Source organism: Taudactylus pleione, unplaced genomic scaffold, assembly GCF_031769625.1.
Source record: "Taudactylus pleione unplaced genomic scaffold, aTauple2 ptg001975l, whole genome shotgun sequence".
Classification (NCBI taxonomy): Eukaryota; Metazoa; Chordata; class Amphibia; order Anura; family Myobatrachidae; genus Taudactylus; species Taudactylus pleione.
Genome location: NW_028286371.1, coordinates 165,001 through 186,225, shown reverse-complemented (window position 1 = coordinate 186,225; position 21,225 = coordinate 165,001). Strand labels below are relative to the sequence as shown.

Here is a 21,225-nt window from a genome sequence, read left to right as displayed (position 1 = left end):
TATAAAGGAACACTTCAACTTTGGTTTTCATTATACTTTAGCACTAATATGACAATTAAAAATGTAGGCTTATGTATACTGTTTTCATTCTCTTGGTTCTATTTATTGTGATGTTGAATCCTTTTCAAATGGCCTATTCTGATATATAATCAATATCTATAATTGAGGCATACCTGGGAGACACTTTGAATCAAATTATTTAAATGCATTTTAAAATGAGCTGTTTTATGTTAGTGTGGTGTGTACATAATAGAGATCCAAAATTGGTCATATTTTCCATGGCTTTCCAACTTTAGGATCCATAGGGTAGAATTATTTCAAAATGTTATAGCCGGACATCTTTATAGAGTTATTTGTAGTCATTAGTGGTCATTACCCTGAGTGTGCTTGCACGTGTAGAGTATATATGCTTACATGTTCAAATCAGCTTCAGTTATATCTATTGGCACCTATGTTCAAAATATTGGTATCAATTGCGCAAGATGAAATCTGCTCTATGCAATGCAATCTTGAAGAACCTTAAGATGACCATAAACACAACAATTGTAATTGAAAAAAGTACATTTACCAGAAAAGATTTGAAATTTGCTGTATATCAATTTCCATCCTCAACCAGACACCAAAATGTGTATAACATAACTTAACCAAGTGGCTCCATAGCTTTAAATGCTCTTTTTAAAGTTAAACAATTGGAAATCTCTTATATTTATTTTATAATGATGGTGAATAACCATGCTGGGAGTTTCAGTTTGAAGGAAATTGGTCCAATAAAAGAAAACACAAATGTTTTCAAATATGCTCTTGAAACCAGTCAATAGGTTAGACTGAATGCGATATGTGTCTTTCCAATTTGGCTATACAAGTGTGTGTATTCATCATCTTCTCATTTAGCATACTAAAGCAGACTATTGCAATATAGGTTGCTGCAAATTAAATTTTAGCAGCAGTACCAATAATGACACATTAGGCCCCAGTGAGATTTGATCTCATGACCCCTGGTTTACAAGACCAGTGCTCTAACCCCTGAGCTATGGATCCACTTGGTTAAGTTATTAACAACAATTGTAATTGAAAAAAGTACATTTACCAGAAAAGATTTGAAATTTGCTGTATATCAATTTCCATCCTCAACCAGACACCAAAATGTGTATAACATAACTTAACCAAGTGGCTCCATAGCTTTAAATGCTCTTTTTAAAGTTAAACAATTGGAAATCTCTTATATTTATTTTATAATGATGGTGAATAACCATGCTGGGAGTTTCAGTTTGAAGGAAATTGGTCCAATAAAAGAAAACACAAATGGTTTCAAATATGCTCTTGAAACCAGTCAATAGGTTAGACTGAATGCGATATGTGTCTTTCCAATTTGGCTATACAAGTGTGTATTCATCATCTTCTCATTTAGCATACTAAAGCAGACTATTGCAATATAGGTTGCTGCAAATTAAGTTTTAGCAGCAGTAACAATAATGACACAGTAGGCCCCAGTGAGATTTGAACTCACGACCCCTGGTTTACAAGACCAGTGCTCTAACCCCTGAGCTATGGAGCCACTTGGTTAAGTTATTTTATACACATTTTGGTGTCTGGTTGAGGATGGAAATTGATATACAGCAAATTTCAAAACTTTTCTGGTAAATGTACTTTTTTCAATTACAATTGTTGTGTTTATGGTCATCTTAAGGTTCTTCAAGATTGCATCAAGACAGTCACATAAAATTGGCAAAGTAGTTGTAGTCATCTATAATGGACTAGGAATGTATTACTTTACTTCTTAACGAGCTGTAGGAGAGAGGCCAGGTTAACATAAAACAAAACATTTAATCCTCCTGCCTTATAAAGGAACACTTCAACTTTGGTTTTCATTATACTTTAGCACTAATATGACAATTAAAAATGTAGGCTTATGTATACTGTTTTCATTCTCTTGGTTCTATTTATTGTGATGTTGAATCCTTTTCAAATGGCCTATTCTGATATATATGCAATATCTATAATTGAGGCATACCTGGGAGACACTTTGAATCAAATTATTTCAATGCATTTTAAAATGAGCTGTTTTATGTTAGTGTGGTGTGTACATAATAGAGATCCAAAATTGGTCATACTTTCCATGGCTTTCCAAGTTTAGGATCCATAGGGTAGAATTATTTCAAAATGTTATAGCCGGACATCTTTATAGAGTTATTTGTAGTCATTAGTGGTCATTACCCTGAGTGTGCTTGCACGTGTAGAGTATATATGCTTACATGTTCAAATCAGCCTTTAGTTATATCTATTGGCACCTATGTTCAAAATATTGGTATCAATTGCACAAGATGAAATCTGCTCTATGCAATGCAATCTTGAAGAACCTTAAGATGACCATAAACACAACAATTGTAATTGAAAAAAGTACATTTACCAGAAAAGATTTGAAATTTGCTGTATATCAATTTCCATCCTCAAACAGACACCAAAATGTGTATAACATAACTTAACCAAGTGGCTCCATAGCTTTAAATGCTCTTTTTAAAGTTAAACAATTGGAAATCTCTTATATTTATTTTATAATGATGGTGAATAACCATGCTGGGAGTTTCAGTTTGAAGGAAATTGGTCCAATAAAAGAAAACACAAATGTTTTCAAATATGCTCTTGAAACCAGTCAATACGTTAGACTGAATGCGATATGTGTCTTTCCAATTTGGCTATACAAGTGTGTGTATTCATCATCTTCTCATTTAGCATACTAAAGCAGAGTATTGCAATATAGGTTGCTGCAAATTAAGTTTTAGCAGCAGTAACAATAATGACACATTAGGCCCCAGTGAAATTTGAACTCATGACCCCTGGTTTACAAGACCAGTGCTCTAACCCCTGAGCTATAGAGCCACTTGGCTAAAATATTTTATACACATTTTGGTGTCTGGTTGAGGATGGAAATTGATATACAGCAAATTTCAAAACTTTTCTGGTAAATGTACTTTTTTCAATTACAATTGTTGTGTTTATGGTCATCTTAAGGTTCTTCAAGATTGCATCAAGACAGTCACATAAAATTGGCAAAGTAGTTGTAGTCATCTATAATGGACTAGGAATGTATTACTTTACTTCTTAACGAGCTGTAGGAGAGAGGCCAGGTTAACATAAAACAAAACATTTAATCCTCCTGCCTTATAAAGGAACACTTCAACTTTGGTTTTCATTATACTTTAGCACTAATATGACAATTAAAAATGTAGGCTTATGTATACTGTTTTCATTCTCTTGGTTCTATTTATTGTGATGTTGAATCCTTTACAAATGGCCTATTCTGATATATATGCAATATCTATAATTGAGGCATACCTGGGAGACACTTTGAATCAAATTATTTCAATGCATTTTAAAATGAGCTGTTTTATGTTAGTGTGGTGTGTACATAATAGAGATCCAAAATTGGTCATACTTTCCATGGCTTTCCAAGTTTAGGATCCATAGGGTAGAATTATTTCAAAATGTTATAGCCGGACATCTTTATAGAGTTATTTGTAGTCATTAGTGGTCATTACCCTGAGTGTGCTTGCACGTGTAGAGTATATATGCTTACATGTTCAAATCAGCTTCAGTTATATCTATTGGCACCTATGTTCAAAATATTGGTATGAATTGCGCAAGATGAAATCTGCTCTATGCAATGCAATCTTGAAGAACCTTAAGATGACCATAAACACAACAATTGTAATTGAAAAAAGTACATTTACCAGAAAAGATTTGAAATTTGCTGTATATCAATTTCCATCCTCAACCAGACACCAAAATGTGTATAACATAACTTAACCAAGTGGCTCCATAGCTTTAAATGCTCTTTTTAAAGTTAAATAATTGGAAATCTCTTATATTTATTTTATAATCATGGTGAATAACCATGCTGGGAGTTTCAGTTTGAAGGAAATTGGTCCAATAAAAGAAAACACAAATGTTTTCAAATATGCTCTTGAAACCAGTCAATAGGTTAGACTGAATGCGATATGTGTCTTTCCAATTTGGCTATACAACTGTGTGTATTCATCATCTTCTCATTTAGCATACTAAAGCAGAGTATTGCAATATAGGTTGCTGCAAATTAAGTTTTAGCAGCAGTAACAATAATGACACATTAGGCCCCATTGAAATTTGAACTCATGACCCCTGATTTACAAGACCAGTGCTCTAACCCATGAGCTATGGAGCCACTTGGCTAAAATATTTTATACACATTTTGGTGTCTGGTTGAGGATGGAAATTGATATACAGCAAATTTCAAAACTTTTCTGGTAAATGTACTTTTTTCAATTACAATTGTTGTGTTTATGGTCATCTTAAGGTTCTTCAAGATTGCATCAAGACAGTCACATAAAATTGGCAAAGTAGTTGTAGTCATCTATAATGGACTAGGAATGTATTACTTTACTTCTTAACGAGCTGTAGGAGAGAGGCCAGGTTAACATAAAACAAAACATTTAATCCTCCTGCCTTATAAAGGAACACTTCAACTTTGGTTTTCATTATACTTTAGCACTAATATGACAATTAAAAATGTAGGCTTATGTATACTGTTTTCATTCTCTTGGTTCTATTTATTGTGATGTTGAATCCTTTTCAAATGGCCTATTCTGATATATATGCAATATCTATAATTGAGGCATACCTGGGAGACACTTTGAATCAAATTATTTCAATGCATTTTAAAATGAGCTGTTTTATGTTAGTGTGGTGTGTACATAATAGAGATCCAAAATTGGTGATACTTTCCATGGCTTTCCAAGTTTAGGATCCATAGGGTAGAATTATTTCAAAATGTTATAGCCGGACATCTTTATAGAGTTATTTGTAGTCATTAGTGGTCATTACCCTGAGTGTGCTTGCACGTGTAGAGTATATATGCTTACATGTTCAAATCAGCCTTCAGTTATATCTATCGGCACCTATGTTCAAAATATTGGTATCAATTGCACAAGATGAAATCTGCTCTATGCAATGCAATCTTGAAGAACCTTAAGATGACCATAAACACAACAATTGTAATTGAAAAAAGTACATTTACCAGAAAAGATTTGAAATTTGCTGTATATCAATTTCCATCCTCAACCAGACACCAAAATGTGTATAACATAACTTAACCAAGTGGCTCCATAGCTTTAAATGCTCTTTTTAAAGTTAAACAATTGGAAATCTCTTATATTTATTTGATAATGATGGTGAATAACCATGCTGGGAGTTTCAGTTTGAAGGAAATTGGTCCAATAAAAGAAAACACAAATGTTTTCAAATATGCTCTTGAAACCAGTCAATAGGTTAGACTGAATGCGATATGTGTCTTTCCAATTTGGCTATACAAGTGTGTGTATTCATCATCTTCTCATTTAGCATACTAAAGCAGAGTATTGCAATATAGGTTGCTGCAACATAAGTTTTAGCAGCAGTAACAATAATGAGACATTAGGCCCCAGTGAGATTTGAACTCACGACCCCTGGTTTACAAGACCAGTGCTCTAACCCCTGAGCTATGGAGCCACTTGGTTAAGTTATTTTATACACATTTTGGTGTCTGGTTGAGGATGGAAATTGATATACAGCAAATTTCAAATCTTTTCTGGTAAATGTACTTTTTTCAATTACAATTGTTGTGTTTATGGTCATCTTAAGGTTCTTCAAGATTGCATCAAGACAGTCACATAAAATTGGCAAAGTAGTTGTAGTCATCTATAATGGACTAGGAATGTATTACTTTACTTCTTAACGAGCTGTAGGAGAGAGTCCAGGTTAACATAAAACAAAAGATTTTATCATCCTGCCTTATAAAGGAACACTTCAACTTTGGTTTTCATTATACTTTAGCACTAATATGACAATTAAAAATGTAGGCTTATGTATACTGTTTTCATTCTCTTGGTTCTATTTATTGTGATGTTGAATCCTTTTCAAATGGCCTATTCTGATATATATGCAATATCTATAATTGAGGCATACCTGGGAGACACTTTGAATCAAATTATTTAAATGCATTTTAAAATGAGCTGTTTTATGTTAGTGTGGTGTGTACATAATAGAGATCCAAAATTGGTCATATTTTCCATGGCTTTCCAACTTTAGGATCCATAGGGTAGAATTATTTCAAAATGTTATAGCCGGACATCTTTATAGAGTTATTTGTAGTCATTAGTGGTCATTACCCTGAGTGTGCTTGCACGTGTAGAGTATATATGCTTACATGTTCAAATCAGCTTCAGTTATATCTATTGGCACCTATGTTCAAAATATTGGTATCAATTGCGCAAGATGAAATCTGCTCTATGCAATGCAATCTTGAAGAACCTTAAGATGACCATAAACACAACAATTGTAATTGAAAAAAGTACATTTACCAGAAAAGATTTGAAATTTGCTGTATATCAATTTCCATCCTCAACCAGACACCAAAATGTGTATAACATAACTTAACCAAGTGGCTCCATAGCTTTAAATGCTCTTTTTAAAGTTAAACAATTGGAAATCTCTTATATTTATTTTATATTCATGGTGAATAACCATGCTGGGAGTTTCAGTTTGAAGGAAATTGGTCCAATAAAAGAAAACACAAATGTTTTCAAATATGCTCTTGAAACCAGTCAATAGGTTAGACTGAATGCGATATGTGTCTTTCCAATTTGGCTATACAACTGTGTGTATTCATCATCTTCTCATTTAGCATACTAAAGCAGAGTATTGCAATATAGGTTGCTGCAAATTAAGTTTTAGCAGCAGTAACAATAATGACACATTAGGCCCCATTGAAATTTGAACTCATGACCCCTGGTTTACAAGACCAGTGCTCTAACCCCTGAGCTATGGAGCCACTTGGCTAAAATATTTTATACACATTTTGGTGTCTGGTTGAGGATGGAAATTGATATACAGCAAATTTCAAAACTTTTCTGGTAAATGTACTTTTTTCAATTACAATTGTTGTGTTTATGGTCATCTTAAGGTTCTTCAAGATTGCATCAAGACAGTCACATAAAATTGGCAAAGTAGTTGTAGTCATCTATAATGGACTAGGAATGTATTACTTTACTTCTTAACGAGCTGTAGGAGAGAGGCCAGGTTAACATAAAACAAAACATTTAATCCTCCTGCCTTATAAAGGAACACTTCAACTTTGGTTTTCATTATACTTTAGCACTAATATGACAATTAAAAATGTAGGCTTATGTATACTGTTTTCATTCTCTTGGTTCTATTTATTGTGATGTTGAATCCTTTTCAAATGGCCTATTCTGATATATATGCAATATCTATAATTGAGGCATACCTGGGAGACACTTTGAATCAAATTATTTCAATGCATTTTAAAATGAGCTGTTTTATGTTAGTGTGGTGTGTACATAATAGAGATCCAAAATTGGTCATACTTTCCATGGCTTTCCAACTTTAGGATCCATAGGGTAGAATTATTTCAAAATGTTATAGCCGGACATCTTTATAGAGTTATTTGTAGTCATTAGTGGTCATTACCCTGAGTGTGCTTGCACGTGTAGAGTATATATGCTTACATGTTCAAATCAGCCTTCAGTTATATCTATCGGCACCTATGTTCAAAATATTGGTATCAATTGCACAAGATGAAATCTGCTCTATGCAATGCAATCTTGAAGAACCTTAAGATGACCATAAACACAACAATTGTAATTGAAAAAAGTACATTTACCAGAAAAGATTTGAAATTTGCTGTATATCAATTTCCATCCTCAACCAGACACCAAAATGTGTATAACATAACTTAACCAAGTGGCTCCATAGCTTTAAATGCTCTTTTTAAAGTTAAACAATTGGAAATCTCTTATATTTATTTGATAATGATGGTGAATAACCATGCTGGGAGTTTCAGTTTGAAGGAAATTGGTCCAATAAAAGAAAACACAAATGTTTTCAAATATGCTCTTGAAACCAGTCAATAGGTTAGACTGAATGCGATATGTGTCTTTTCAATTTGGCTATACAAGTGTGTATTCATCATCTTCTCATTTAGCATACTAAAGCAGACTATTGCAATATAGGTTGCTGCAAATTAAGTTTTAGCAGCAGTAACAATAATGACACAGTAGGCCCCAGTGAGATTTGAACTCACGACCCCTGGTTTACAAGACCAGTGCTCTAACCCCTGAGCTATGGAGCCACTTGGTTAAGTTATTTTATACACATTTTGGTGTCTGGTTGAGGATGGAAATTGATATACAGCAAATTTCAAAACTTTTCTGGTAAATGTACTTTTTTCAATTACAATTGTTGTGTTTATGGTCATCTTAAGGTTCTTCAAGATTGCATCAAGACAGTCACATAAAATTGGCAAAGTAGTTGTAGTCATCTATAATGGACTAGGAATGTATTACTTTACTTCTTAACGAGCTGTAGGAGAGAGGCCAGGTTAACATAAAACAAAACATTTAATCCTCCTGCCATATAAAGGAACACTTCAACTTTGGTTTTCATCATACTTTAGCACTAATATGACAATTAAAAATGTAGGCTTATGTATACTGTTTTCATTCTCTTGGTTCTATTTATTGTGATGTTGAATCCTTTTCAAATGGCCTATTCTGATATATATGCAATATCTATAATTGAGGCATACCTGGGAGACACTTTGAATCAAATTATTTAAATGCATTTTAAAATGAGCTGTTTTATGTTAGTGTGGTGTGTACATAATAGAGATCCAAAATTGGTCATACTTTCCATGGCTTTCCAACTTTAGGATCCATAGGGTAGAATTATTTCAAAATGTTATAGCCGGACATCTTTATAGAGTTATTTGTAGTCATTAGTGGTCATTACCCTGAGTGTGCTTGCACGTGTAGAGTATATATGCTTACATGTTCAAATCAGCCTTCAGTTATATCTATTGGCACCTATGTTCAAAATATTGGTATCAATTGCACAAGATGAAATCTGCTCTATGCAATGCAATCTTGAAGAACCTTAAGATGACCATAAACACAACAATTGTAATTGAAAAAAGTACATTTACCAGAAAAGATTTGAAATTTGCTGTATATCAATTTCCATCCTCAACCAGACACCAAAATGTGTATAACATAACTTAACCAAGTGGCTCCATAGCTTTAAATGCTCTTTTTAAAGTTAAACAATTGGAAATCTCTTATATTTATTTTATAATGATGGTGAATAACCATGCTGGGAGTTTCAGTTTGAAGGAAATTGGTCCAATAAAAGAAAACACAAATGTTTTCAAATATGCTCTTGAAACCAGTCAATAGGTTAGACTGAATGCGATATGTGTCTTTCCAATTTGGCTATACATCATCATCATCTTCTCATTTAGCATACTAAAGCAGACTATTGCAATATAGGTTGCTGCAAATTAAGTAATGACACATTAGGCCCCAGTGAGATTTGAACTCACGACCCCTGGTTTACAAGACCAGTGCTCTAACCCCTGAACTATGGAGCCACTTGGTTAAGTTATTTTATACACATTTTGGTGTCTGGTTGAGGATGGAAATTGATATACAGCAAATTTCAAAACTTTTCTGGTAAATGTACTTTTTTCAATTACAATTGTTGTGTTTATGGTCATCTTAAGGTTCTTCAAGATTGCATCAAGACAGTCACATAAAATTGGCAAAGTAGTTGTAGTCATCTATAATGGACTAGGAATGTATTACTTTACTTCTTAACGAGCTGTAGGAGAGAGGCCAGGTTAACATAAAACAAAACATTTAATCCTCCTGCCATATAAAGGAACACTTCAACTTTGGTTTTCATTATACTTTAGCACTAATATGACAATTAAAAATGTAGGCTTATGTATACTGTTTTCATTCTCTTGGTTCTATTTATTGTGATGTTGAATCCTTTTCAAATGGCCTATTCTGATATATATGCAATATCTATAATTGAGGCATACCTGGGAGACACTTTGAATCAAATTATTTAAATGCATTTTAAAATGAGCTGTTTTATGTTAGTGTGGTGTGTACATAATAGAGATCCAAAATTGGTCATACTTTCCATGGCTTTCCAACTTTAGGATCCATAGGGTAGAATTATTTCAAAATGTTATAGCCGGACATCTTTATAGAGTTATTTGTAGTCATTAGTGGTCATTACCCTGAGTGTGCTTGCACGTGTAGAGTATATATGCTTACATGTTCAAATCAGCCTTCAGTTATATCTATTGGCACCTATGTTCAAAATATTGGTATCAATTGCACAAGATGAAATCTGCTCTATGCAATGCAATCTTGAAGAACCTTAAGATGACCATAAACACAACAATTGTAATTGAAAAAAGTACATTTACCAGAAAAGATTTGAAATTTGCTGTATATCAATTTCCATCCTCAACCAGACACCAAAATGTGTATAACATAACTTAACCAAGTGGCTCCATAGCTTTAAATGCTCTTTTTAAAGTTAAACAATTGGAAATCTCTTATATTTATTTTATAATGATGGTGAATAACCATGCTGGGAGTTTCAGTTTGAAGGAAATTGGTCCAATAAAAGAAAACACAAATGTTTTCAAATATGCTCTTGAAACCAGTCAATAGGTTAGACTGAATGCGATATGTGTCTTTCCAATTTGGCTATACAAGTGTGTATTCATCATCTTCTCATTTAGCATACTAAAGCAGACTATTGCAATATAGGTTGCTGCAAATTAAGTTTTAGCAGCAGTAACAATAATGACACAGTAGGCCCCAGTGAGATTTGAACTCACGACCCCTGGTTTACAAGACCAGTGCTCTAACCCCTGAGCTATGGAGCCACTTGGTTAAGTTATTTTATACACATTTTGGTGTCTGGTTGAGGATGGAAATTGATATACAGCAAATTTCAAAACTTTTCTGGTAAATGTACTTTTTTCAATTACAATTGTTGTGTTTATGGTCATCTTAAGGTTCTTCAAGATTGCATCAAGACAGTCACATAAAATTGGCAAAGTAGTTGTAGTCATCTATAATGGACTAGGAATGTATTACTTTACTTCTTAACGAGCTGTAGGAGAGAGGCCAGGTTAACATAAAACAAAACATTTAATCCTCCTGCCATATAAAGGAACACTTCAACTTTGGTTTTCATCATACTTTAGCACTAATATGACAATTAAAAATGTAGGCTTATGTATACTGTTTTCATTCTCTTGGTTCTATTTATTGTGATGTTGAATCCTTTTCAAATGGCCTATTCTGATATATATGCAATATCTATAATTGAGGCATACCTGGGAGACACTTTGAATCAAATTATTTAAATGCATTTTAAAATGAGCTGTTTTATGTTAGTGTGGTGTGTACATAATAGAGATCCAAAATTGGTCATACTTTCCATGGCTTTCCAACTTTAGGATCCATAGGGTAGAATTATTTCAAAATGTTATAGCCGGACATCTTTATAGAGTTATTTGTAGTCATTAGTGGTCATTACCCTGAGTGTGCTTGCACGTGTAGAGTATATATGCTTACATGTTCAAATCAGCCTTCAGTTATATCTATTGGCACCTATGTTCAAAATATTGGTATCAATTGCACAAGATGAAATCTGCTCTATGCAATGCAATCTTGAAGAACCTTAAGATGACCATAAACACAACAATTGTAATTGAAAAAAGTACATTTACCAGAAAAGATTTGAAATTTGCTGTATATCAATTTCCATCCTCAACCAGACACCAAAATGTGTATAACATAACTTAACTAAGTGGCTCCATAGCTTTAAATGCTCTTTTTAAAGTTAAACAATTGGAAATCTCTTATATTTATTTTATAATGATGGTGAATAACCATGCTGGGAGTTTCAGTTTGAAGGAAATTGGTCCAATAAAAGAAAACACAAATGTTTTCAAATATGCTCTTGAAACCAGTCAATAGGTTAGTCTAACCTATGTGTCTTTCCAATTTGGCTATACAAGTGTGTATTCATCATCTTCTCATTTAGCATACTAAAGCAGACTATTGCAATATAGGTTGCTGCAAATTAAGTTTTAGCAGCAGTAACAATAATGACACAGTAGGCCCCAGTGAGATTTGAACTCACGACCCCTGGTTTACAAGACCAGTGCTCTAACCCCTGAGCTATGGAGCCACTTGGTTAAGTTATTTTATACACATTTTGGTGTCTGGTTGAGGATGGAAATTGATATACAGCAAATTTCAAAACTTTTCTGGTAAATGTACTTTTTTCAATTACAATTGTTGTGTTTATGGTCATCTTAAGGTTCTTCAAGATTGCATCAAGACAGTCACATAAAATTGGCAAAGTAGTTGTAGTCATCTATAATGGACTAGGAATGTATTACTTTACTTCTTAACGAGCTGTAGGAGAGAGGCCAGGTTAACATAAAACAAAACATTTAATCCTCCTGCCATATAAAGGAACACTTCAACTTTGGTTTTCATCATACTTTAGCACTAATATGACAATTAAAAATGTAGGCTTATGTATACTGTTTTCATTCTCTTGGTTCTATTTATTGTGATGTTGAATCCTTTTCAAATGGCCTATTCTGATATATATGCAATATCTATAATTGAGGCATACCTGGGAGACACTTTGAATCAAATTATTTAAATGCATTTTAAAATGAGCTGTTTTATGTTAGTGTGGTGTGTACATAATAGAGATCCAAAATTGGTCATACTTTCCATGGCTTTCCAACTTTAGGATCCATAGGGTAGAATTATTTCAAAATGTTATAGCCGGACATCTTTATAGAGTTATTTGTAGTCATTAGTGGTCATTACCCTGAGTGTGCTTGCACGTGTAGAGTATATATGCTTACATGTTCAAATCAGCCTTCAGTTATATCTATTGGCACCTATGTTCAAAATATTGGTATCAATTGCGCAAGATGAAATCTGCTCTATGCAATGCAATCTTGAAGAACCTTAAGATGACCATAAACACAACAATTGTAATTGAAAAAAGTACATTTACCAGAAAAGATTTGAAATTTGCTGTATATCAATTTCCATCCTCAACCAGACACCAAAATGTGTATAACATAACTTAACCAAGTGGCTCCATAGCTTTAAATGCTCTTTTTAAAGTTAAACAATTGGAAATCTCTTATATTTATTTTATATTCATGGTGAATAACCATGCTGGGAGTTTCAGTTTGAAGGAAATTGGTCCAATAAAAGAAAACACAAATGTTTTCAAATATGCTCTTGAAACCAGTCAATAGGTTAGACTGAATGCGATATGTGTCTTTCCAATTTGGCTATACAACTGTGTGTATTCATCATCTTCTCATTTAGCATACTAAAGCAGAGTATTGCAATATAGGTTGCTGCAAATTAAGTTTTAGCAGCAGTAACAATAATGACACATTAGGCCCCATTGAAATTTGAACTCATGACCCCTGGTTTACAAGACCAGTGCTCTAACCCCTGAGCTATGGAGCCACTTGGCTAAAATATTTTATACACATTTTGGTGTCTGGTTGAGGATGGAAATTGATATACAGCAAATTTCAAAACTTTTCTGGTAAATGTACTTTTTTCAATTACAATTGTTGTGTTTATGGTCATCTTAAGGTTCTTCAAGATTGCATCAAGACAGTCACATAAAATTGGCAAAGTAGTTGTAGTCATCTATAATGGACTAGGAATGTATTACTTTACTTCTTAACGAGCTGTAGGAGAGAGGCCAGGTTAACATAAAACAAAACATTTAATCCTCCTGCCTTATAAAGGAACACTTCAACTTTGGTTTTCATTATACTTTAGCACTAATATGACAATTAAAAATGTAGGCTTATGTATACTGTTTTCATTCTCTTGGTTCTATTTATTGTGATGTTGAATCCTTTTCAAATGGCCTATTCTGATATATATGCAATATCTATAATTGAGGCATACCTGGGAGACACTTTGAATCAAATTATTTCAATGCATTTTAAAATGAGCTGTTTTATGTTAGTGTGGTGTGTACATAATAGAGATCCAAAATTGGTCATACTTTCCATGGCTTTCCAACTTTAGGATCCATAGGGTAGAATTATTTCAAAATGTTATAGCCGGACATCTTTATAGAGTTATTTGTAGTCATTAGTGGTCATTACCCTGAGTGTGCTTGCACGTGTAGAGTATATATGCTTACATGTTCAAATCAGCCTTCAGTTATATCTATCGGCACCTATGTTCAAAATATTGGTATCAATTGCACAAGATGAAATCTGCTCTATGCAATGCAATCTTGAAGAACCTTAAGATGACCATAAACACAACAATTGTAATTGAAAAAAGTACATTTACCAGAAAAGATTTGAAATTTGCTGTATATCAATTTCCATCCTCAACCAGACACCAAAATGTGTATAACATAACTTAACCAAGTGGCTCCATAGCTTTAAATGCTCTTTTTAAAGTTAAACAATTGGAAATCTCTTATATTTATTTGATAATGATGGTGAATAACCATGCTGGGAGTTTCAGTTTGAAGGAAATTGGTCCAATAAAAGAAAACACAAATGTTTTCAAATATGCTCTTGAAACCAGTCAATAGGTTAGACTGAATGCGATATGTGTCTTTTCAATTTGGCTATACAAGTGTGTATTCATCATCTTCTCATTTAGCATACTAAAGCAGACTATTGCAATATAGGTTGCTGCAAATTAAGTTTTAGCAGCAGTAACAATAATGACACAGTAGGCCCCAGTGAGATTTGAACTCACGACCCCTGGTTTACAAGACCAGTGCTCTAACCCCTGAGCTATGGAGCCACTTGGTTAAGTTATTTTATACACATTTTGGTGTCTGGTTGAGGATGGAAATTGATATACAGCAAATTTCAAAACTTTTCTGGTAAATGTACTTTTTTCAATTACAATTGTTGTGTTTATGGTCATCTTAAGGTTCTTCAAGATTGCATCAAGACAGTCACATAAAATTGGCAAAGTAGTTGTAGTCATCTATAATGGACTAGGAATGTATTACTTTACTTCTTAACGAGCTGTAGGAGAGAGGCCAGGTTAACATAAAACAAAACATTTAATCCTCCTGCCATATAAAGGAACACTTCAACTTTGGTTTTCATCATACTTTAGCACTAATATGACAATTAAAAATGTAGGCTTATGTATACTGTTTTCATTCTCTTGGTTCTATTTATTGTGATGTTGAATCCTTTTCAAATGGCCTATTCTGATATATATGCAATATCTATAATTGAGGCATACCTGGGAGACACTTTGAATCAAATTATTTAAATGCATTTTAAAATGAGCTGTTTTATGTTAGTGTGGTGTGTACATAATAGAGATCCAAAATTGGTCATACTTTCCATGGCTTTCCAACTTTAGGATCCATAGGGTAGAATTATTTCAAAATGTTATAGCCGGACATCTTTATAGAGTTATTTGTAGTCATTAGTGGTCATTACCCTGAGTGTGCTTGCACGTGTAGAGTATATATGCTTACATGTTCAAATCAGCCTTCAGTTATATCTATTGGCACCTATGTTCAAAATATTGGTATCAATTGCACAAGATGAAATCTGCTCTATGCAATGCAATCTTGAAGAACCTTAAGATGACCATAAACACAACAATTGTAATTGAAAAAAGTACATTTACCAGAAAAGATTTGAAATTTGCTGTATATCAATTTCCATCCTCAACCAGACACCAAAATGTGTATAACATAACTTAACCAAGTGGCTCCATAGCTTTAAATGCTCTTTTTAAAGTTAAACAATTGGAAATCTCTTATATTTATTTTATAATGATGGTGAATAACCATGCTGGGAGTTTCAGTTTGAAGGAAATTGGTCCAATAAAAGAAAACACAAATGTTTTCAAATATGCTCTTGAAACCAGTCAATAGGTTAGACTGAATGCGATATGTGTCTTTCCAATTTGGCTATACATCATCATCATCTTCTCATTTAGCATACTAAAGCAGACTATTGCAATATAGGTTGCTGCAAATTAAGTAATGACACATTAGGCCCCAGTGAGATTTGAACTCACGACCCCTGGTTTACAAGACCAGTGCTCTAACCCCTGAACTATGGAGCCACTTGGTTAAGTTATTTTATACACATTTTGGTGTCTGGTTGAGGATGGAAATTGATATACAGCAAATTTCAAAACTTTTCTGGTAAATGTACTTTTTTCAATTACAATTGTTGTGTTTATGGTCATCTTAAGGTTCTTCAAGATTGCATCAAGACAGTCACATAAAATTGGCAAAGTAGTTGTAGTCATCTATAATGGACTAGGAATGTATTACTTTACTTCTTAACGAGCTGTAGGAGAGAGGCCAGGTTAACATAAAACAAAACATTTAATCCTCCTGCCATATAAAGGAACACTTCAACTTTGGTTTTCATTATACTTTAGCACTAATATGACAATTAAAAATGTAGGCTTATGTATACTGTTTTCATTCTCTTGGTTCTATTTATTGTGATGTTGAATCCTTTTCAAATGGCCTATTCTGATATATATGCAATATCTATAATTGAGGCATACCTGGGAGACACTTTGAATCAAATTATTTAAATGCATTTTAAAATGAGCTGTTTTATGTTAGTGTGGTGTGTACATAATAGAGATCCAAAATTGGTCATACTTTCCATGGCTTTCCAACTTTAGGATCCATAGGGTAGAATTATTTCAAAATGTTATAGCCGGACATCTTTATAGAGTTATTTGTAGTCATTAGTGGTCATTACCCTGAGTGTGCTTGCACGTGTAGAGTATATATGCTTACATGTTCAAATCAGCCTTCAGTTATATCTATTGGCACCTATGTTCAAAATATTGGTATCAATTGCACAAGATGAAATCTGCTCTATGCAATGCAATCTTGAAGAACCTTAAGATGACCATAAACACAACAATTGTAATTGAAAAAAGTACATTTACCAGAAAAGATTTGAAATTTGCTGTATATCAATTTCCATCCTCAACCAGACACCAAAATGTGTATAACATAACTTAACCAAGTGGCTCCATAGCTTTAAATGCTCTTTTTAAAGTTAAACAATTGGAAATCTCTTATATTTATTTTATAATGATGGTGAATAACCATGCTGGGAGTTTCAGTTTGAAGGAAATTGGTCCAATAAAAGAAAACACAAATGTTTTCAAATATGCTCTTGAAACCAGTCAATAGGTTAGACTGAATGCGATATGTGTCTTTCCAATTTGGCTATACAAGTGTGTATTCATCATCTTCTCATTTAGCATACTAAAGCAGACTATTGCAATATAGGTTGCTGCAAATTAAGTTTTAGCAGCAGTAACAATAATGACACAGTAGGCCCCAGTGAGATTTGAACTCACGACCCCTGGTTTACAAGACCAGTGCTCTAACCCCTGAGCTATGGAGCCACTTGGTTAAGTTATTTTATACACATTTTGGTGTCTGGTTGAGGATGGAAATTGATATACAGCAAATTTCAAAACTTTTCTGGTAAATGTACTTTTTTCAATTACAATTGTTGTGTTTATGGTCATCTTAAGGTTCTTCAAGATTGCATCAAGACAGTCACATAAAATTGGCAAAGTAGTTGTAGTCATCTATAATGGACTAGGAATGTATTACTTTACTTCTTAACGAGCTGTAGGAGAGAGGCCAGGTTAACATAAAACAAAACATTTAATCCTCCTGCCATATAAAGGAACACTTCAACTTTGGTTTTCATCATACTTTAGCACTAATATGACAATTAAAAATGTAGGCTTATGTATACTGTTTTCATTCTCTTGGTTCTATTTATTGTGATGTTGAATCCTTTTCAAATGGCCTATTCTGATATATATGCAATATCTATAATTGAGGCATACCTGGGAGACACTTTGAATCAAATTATTTAAATGCATTTTAAAATGAGCTGTTTTATGTTAGTGTGGTGTGTACATAATAGAGATCCAAAATTGGTCATACTTTCCATGGCTTTCCAACTTTAGGATCCATAGGGTAGAATTATTTCAAAATGTTATAGCCGGACATCTTTATAGAGTTATTTGTAGTCATTAGTGGTCATTACCCTGAGTGTGCTTGCACGTGTAGAGTATATATGCTTACATGTTCAAATCAGCCTTCAGTTATATCTATTGGCACCTATGTTCAAAATATTGGTATCAATTGCACAAGATGAAATCTGCTCTATGCAATGCAATCTTGAAGAACCTTAAGATGACCATAAACACAACAATTGTAATTGAAAAAAGTACATTTACCAGAAAAGATTTGAAATTTGCTGTATATCAATTTCCATCCTCAACCAGACACCAAAATGTGTATAACATAACTTAACTAAGTGGCTCCATAGCTTTAAATGCTCTTTTTAAAGTTAAACAATTGGAAATCTCTTATATTTATTTTATAATGATGGTGAATAACCATGCTGGGAGTTTCAGTTTGAAGGAAATTGGTCCAATAAAAGAAAACACAAATGTTTTCAAATATGCTCTTGAAACCAGTCAATAGGTTAGTCTAACCTATGTGTCTTTCCAATTTGGCTATACAAGTGTGTATTCATCATCTTCTCATTTAGCATACTAAAGCAGACTATTGCAATATAGGTTGCTGCAAATTAAGTTTTAGCAGCAGTAACAATAATGACACAGTAGGCCCCAGTGAGATTTGAACTCACGACCCCTGGTTTACAAGACCAGTGCTCTAACCCCTGAGCTATGGAGCCACTTGGTTAAGTTATTTTATACACATTTTGGTGTCTGGTTGAGGATGGAAATTGATATACAGCAAATTTCAAAACTTTTCTGGTAAATGTACTTTTTTCAATTACAATTGTTGTGTTTATGGTCATCTTAAGGTTCTTCAAGATTGCATCAAGACAGTCACATAAAATTGGCAAAGTAGTTGTAGTCATCTATAATGGACTAGGAATGTATTACTTTACTTCTTAACGAGCTGTAGGAGAGAGGCCAGGTTAACATAAAACAAAACATTTAATCCTCCTGCCATATAAAGGAACACTTCAACTTTGGTTTTCATCATACTTTAGCACTAATATGACAATTAAAAATGTAGGCTTATGTATACTGTTTTCATTCTCTTGGTTCTATTTATTGTGATGTTGAATCCTTTTCAAATGGCCTATTCTGATATATATGCAATATCTATAATTGAGGCATACCTGGGAGACACTTTGAATCAAATTATTTAAATGCATTTTAAAATGAGCTGTTTTATGTTAGTGTGGTGTGTACATAATAGAGATCCAAAATTGGTCATACTTTCCATGGCTTTCCAACTTTAGGATCCATAGGGTAGAATTATTTCAAAATGTTATAGCCGGACATCTTTATAGAGTTATTTGTAGTCATTAGTGGTCATTACCCTGAGTGTGCTTGCACGTGTAGAGTATATATGCTTACATGTTCAAATCAGCCTTCAGTTATATCTATTGGCACCTATGTTCAAAATATTGGTATCAATTGCACAAGATGAAATCTGCTCTATGCAATGCAATCTTGAAGAACCTTAAGATGACCATAAACACAACAATTGTAATTGAAAAAAGTACATTTACCAGAAAAGATTTGAAATTTGCTGTATATCAATTTCCATCCTCAACCAGACACCAAAATGTGTATAACATAACTTAACTAAGTGGCTCCATAGCTTTAAATGCTCTTTTTAAAGTTAAACAATTGGAAATCTCTTATATTTATTTTATAATGATGGTGAATAACCATGCTGGGAGTTTCAGTTTGAAGGAAATTGGTCCAATAAAAGAAAACACAAATGTTTTCAAATATGCTCTTGAAACCAGTCAATAGGTTAGACTGAATGCGATATGTGTCTTTCCAATTTGGCTATACAAGTGTGTATTCATCATCTTCTCATTTAGCATACTAAAGCAGACTATTGCAATATAGGTTGCTGCAAATTAAGTTTTAGCAGCAGTAACAATAATGACACAGTAGGCCCCAGTGAGATTTGAACTCACGACCCCTGGTTTACAAGACCAGTGCTCTAACCCCTGAGCTATGGAGCCACTTGGTTAAGTTATTTTATACACATTTTGGTGTCTGGTTGAGGATGGAAATTGATATACAGCAAATTTCAAAACTTTTCTGGTAAATGTACTTTTTTCAATTACAATTGTTGTGTTTATGGTCATCTTAAGGTTCTTCAAGATTGCATCAAGACAGTCACATAAAATTGGCAAAGTAGTTGTAGTCATCTATAATGGACTAGGAATGTATTACTTTACTTCTTAACGAGCTGTAGGAGAGAGGCCAGGTTAACATAAAACAAAACATTTAATCCTCCTGCCATATAAAGGAACACTTCAACTTTGGTTTTCATCATACTTTAGCACTAATATGACAATTAAAAATGTAGGCTTATGTATACTGTTTTCATTCTCTTGGTTCTATTTATTGTGATGTTGAATCCTTTTCAAATGGCCTATTCTGATATATATGCAATATCTATAATTGAGGCATACCTGGGAGACACTTTGAATCAAATTATTTAAATGCATTTTAAAATGAGCTGTTTTATGTTAGTGTGGTGTGTACATAATAGAGATCCAAAATTGGTCATACTTTCCATGGCTTTCCAACTTTAGGATCCATAGGGTAGAATTATTTCAAAATGTTATAGCCGGACATCTTTATAGAGTTATTTGTAGTCATTAGTGGTCATTACCCTGAGTGTGCTTGCACGTGTAGAGTATATATGCTTACATGTTCAAATCAGCCTTCAGTTATATCTATTGGCACCTATGTTCAAAATATTGGTATCAATTGCACAAGATGAAATCTGCTCTATGCAATGCAATCTTGAAGAACCTTAAGATGACCATAAACACAACAATTGTAATTGAAAAAAGTACATTTACCAGAAAAGATTTGAAATTTGCTGTATATCAATTTCCATCCTCAACCAGACACCAAAATGTGTATAACATAACTTAACCAAGTGGCTCCATAGCTTTAAATGCTCTTTTTAAAGTTAAACAATTGGAAATCTCTTATATTTATTTTATAATGATGGTGAATAACCATGCTGGGAGTTTCAGTTTGAAGGAAATTGGTCCAATAAAAGAAAACACAAATGTTTTCAAATATGCTCTTGAAACCAGTCAATAGGTTAGACTGAATGCGATATGTGTCTTTCCAATTTGGCTATACAAGTGTGTATTCATCATCTTCTCATTTAGCATACTAAAGCAGACTATTGCAATATAGGTTGCTGCAAATTAAGTTTTAGCAGCAGTAACAATAA

The 21,225-nt window shown here is 33.3% G+C and overlaps 14 non-coding genes across 14 annotated transcripts; all 14 read right to left on the bottom strand.

Annotated features, from left to right (window-relative positions):
* Window positions 1–1,482: 1,482 nt before the first annotated feature.
* Window positions 1,483–1,555, bottom strand: TRNAT-UGU (transfer RNA threonine (anticodon UGU)). The gene has a single exon. It is a non-coding gene; the product is annotated as a tRNA-Thr (tRNA).
* Window positions 1,556–2,804: 1,249 nt separating this feature from the next.
* On the bottom strand, window positions 2,805–2,877 carry TRNAT-UGU (transfer RNA threonine (anticodon UGU)). The gene has a single exon. It is a non-coding gene; the product is annotated as a tRNA-Thr (tRNA).
* A 2,570-nt stretch (window positions 2,878–5,447) lies between these two features.
* Window positions 5,448–5,520, bottom strand: TRNAT-UGU (transfer RNA threonine (anticodon UGU)). The gene has a single exon. It is a non-coding gene; the product is annotated as a tRNA-Thr (tRNA).
* Window positions 5,521–6,768: 1,248 nt separating this feature from the next.
* On the bottom strand, window positions 6,769–6,841 carry TRNAT-UGU (transfer RNA threonine (anticodon UGU)). The gene has a single exon. It is a non-coding gene; the product is annotated as a tRNA-Thr (tRNA).
* Window positions 6,842–8,088: 1,247 nt separating this feature from the next.
* TRNAT-UGU (transfer RNA threonine (anticodon UGU)) lies at window positions 8,089–8,161 on the bottom strand. The gene has a single exon. It is a non-coding gene; the product is annotated as a tRNA-Thr (tRNA).
* A 1,223-nt stretch (window positions 8,162–9,384) lies between these two features.
* On the bottom strand, window positions 9,385–9,457 carry TRNAT-UGU (transfer RNA threonine (anticodon UGU)). The gene has a single exon. It is a non-coding gene; the product is annotated as a tRNA-Thr (tRNA).
* Window positions 9,458–10,704: 1,247 nt separating this feature from the next.
* TRNAT-UGU (transfer RNA threonine (anticodon UGU)) lies at window positions 10,705–10,777 on the bottom strand. The gene has a single exon. It is a non-coding gene; the product is annotated as a tRNA-Thr (tRNA).
* Window positions 10,778–12,020: 1,243 nt separating this feature from the next.
* On the bottom strand, window positions 12,021–12,093 carry TRNAT-UGU (transfer RNA threonine (anticodon UGU)). Its single transcript has one exon. It is a non-coding gene; the product is annotated as a tRNA-Thr (tRNA).
* Window positions 12,094–13,342: 1,249 nt separating this feature from the next.
* Window positions 13,343–13,415, bottom strand: TRNAT-UGU (transfer RNA threonine (anticodon UGU)). The gene has a single exon. It is a non-coding gene; the product is annotated as a tRNA-Thr (tRNA).
* A 1,247-nt stretch (window positions 13,416–14,662) lies between these two features.
* Window positions 14,663–14,735, bottom strand: TRNAT-UGU (transfer RNA threonine (anticodon UGU)). The gene has a single exon. It is a non-coding gene; the product is annotated as a tRNA-Thr (tRNA).
* Window positions 14,736–15,958: 1,223 nt separating this feature from the next.
* Window positions 15,959–16,031, bottom strand: TRNAT-UGU (transfer RNA threonine (anticodon UGU)). Its single transcript has one exon. It is a non-coding gene; the product is annotated as a tRNA-Thr (tRNA).
* Window positions 16,032–17,278: 1,247 nt separating this feature from the next.
* TRNAT-UGU (transfer RNA threonine (anticodon UGU)) lies at window positions 17,279–17,351 on the bottom strand. The gene has a single exon. It is a non-coding gene; the product is annotated as a tRNA-Thr (tRNA).
* Window positions 17,352–18,594: 1,243 nt separating this feature from the next.
* TRNAT-UGU (transfer RNA threonine (anticodon UGU)) lies at window positions 18,595–18,667 on the bottom strand. Its single transcript has one exon. It is a non-coding gene; the product is annotated as a tRNA-Thr (tRNA).
* Window positions 18,668–19,914: 1,247 nt separating this feature from the next.
* Window positions 19,915–19,987, bottom strand: TRNAT-UGU (transfer RNA threonine (anticodon UGU)). The gene has a single exon. It is a non-coding gene; the product is annotated as a tRNA-Thr (tRNA).
* Between the last annotated feature and the right edge of the window lie 1,238 nt (window positions 19,988–21,225).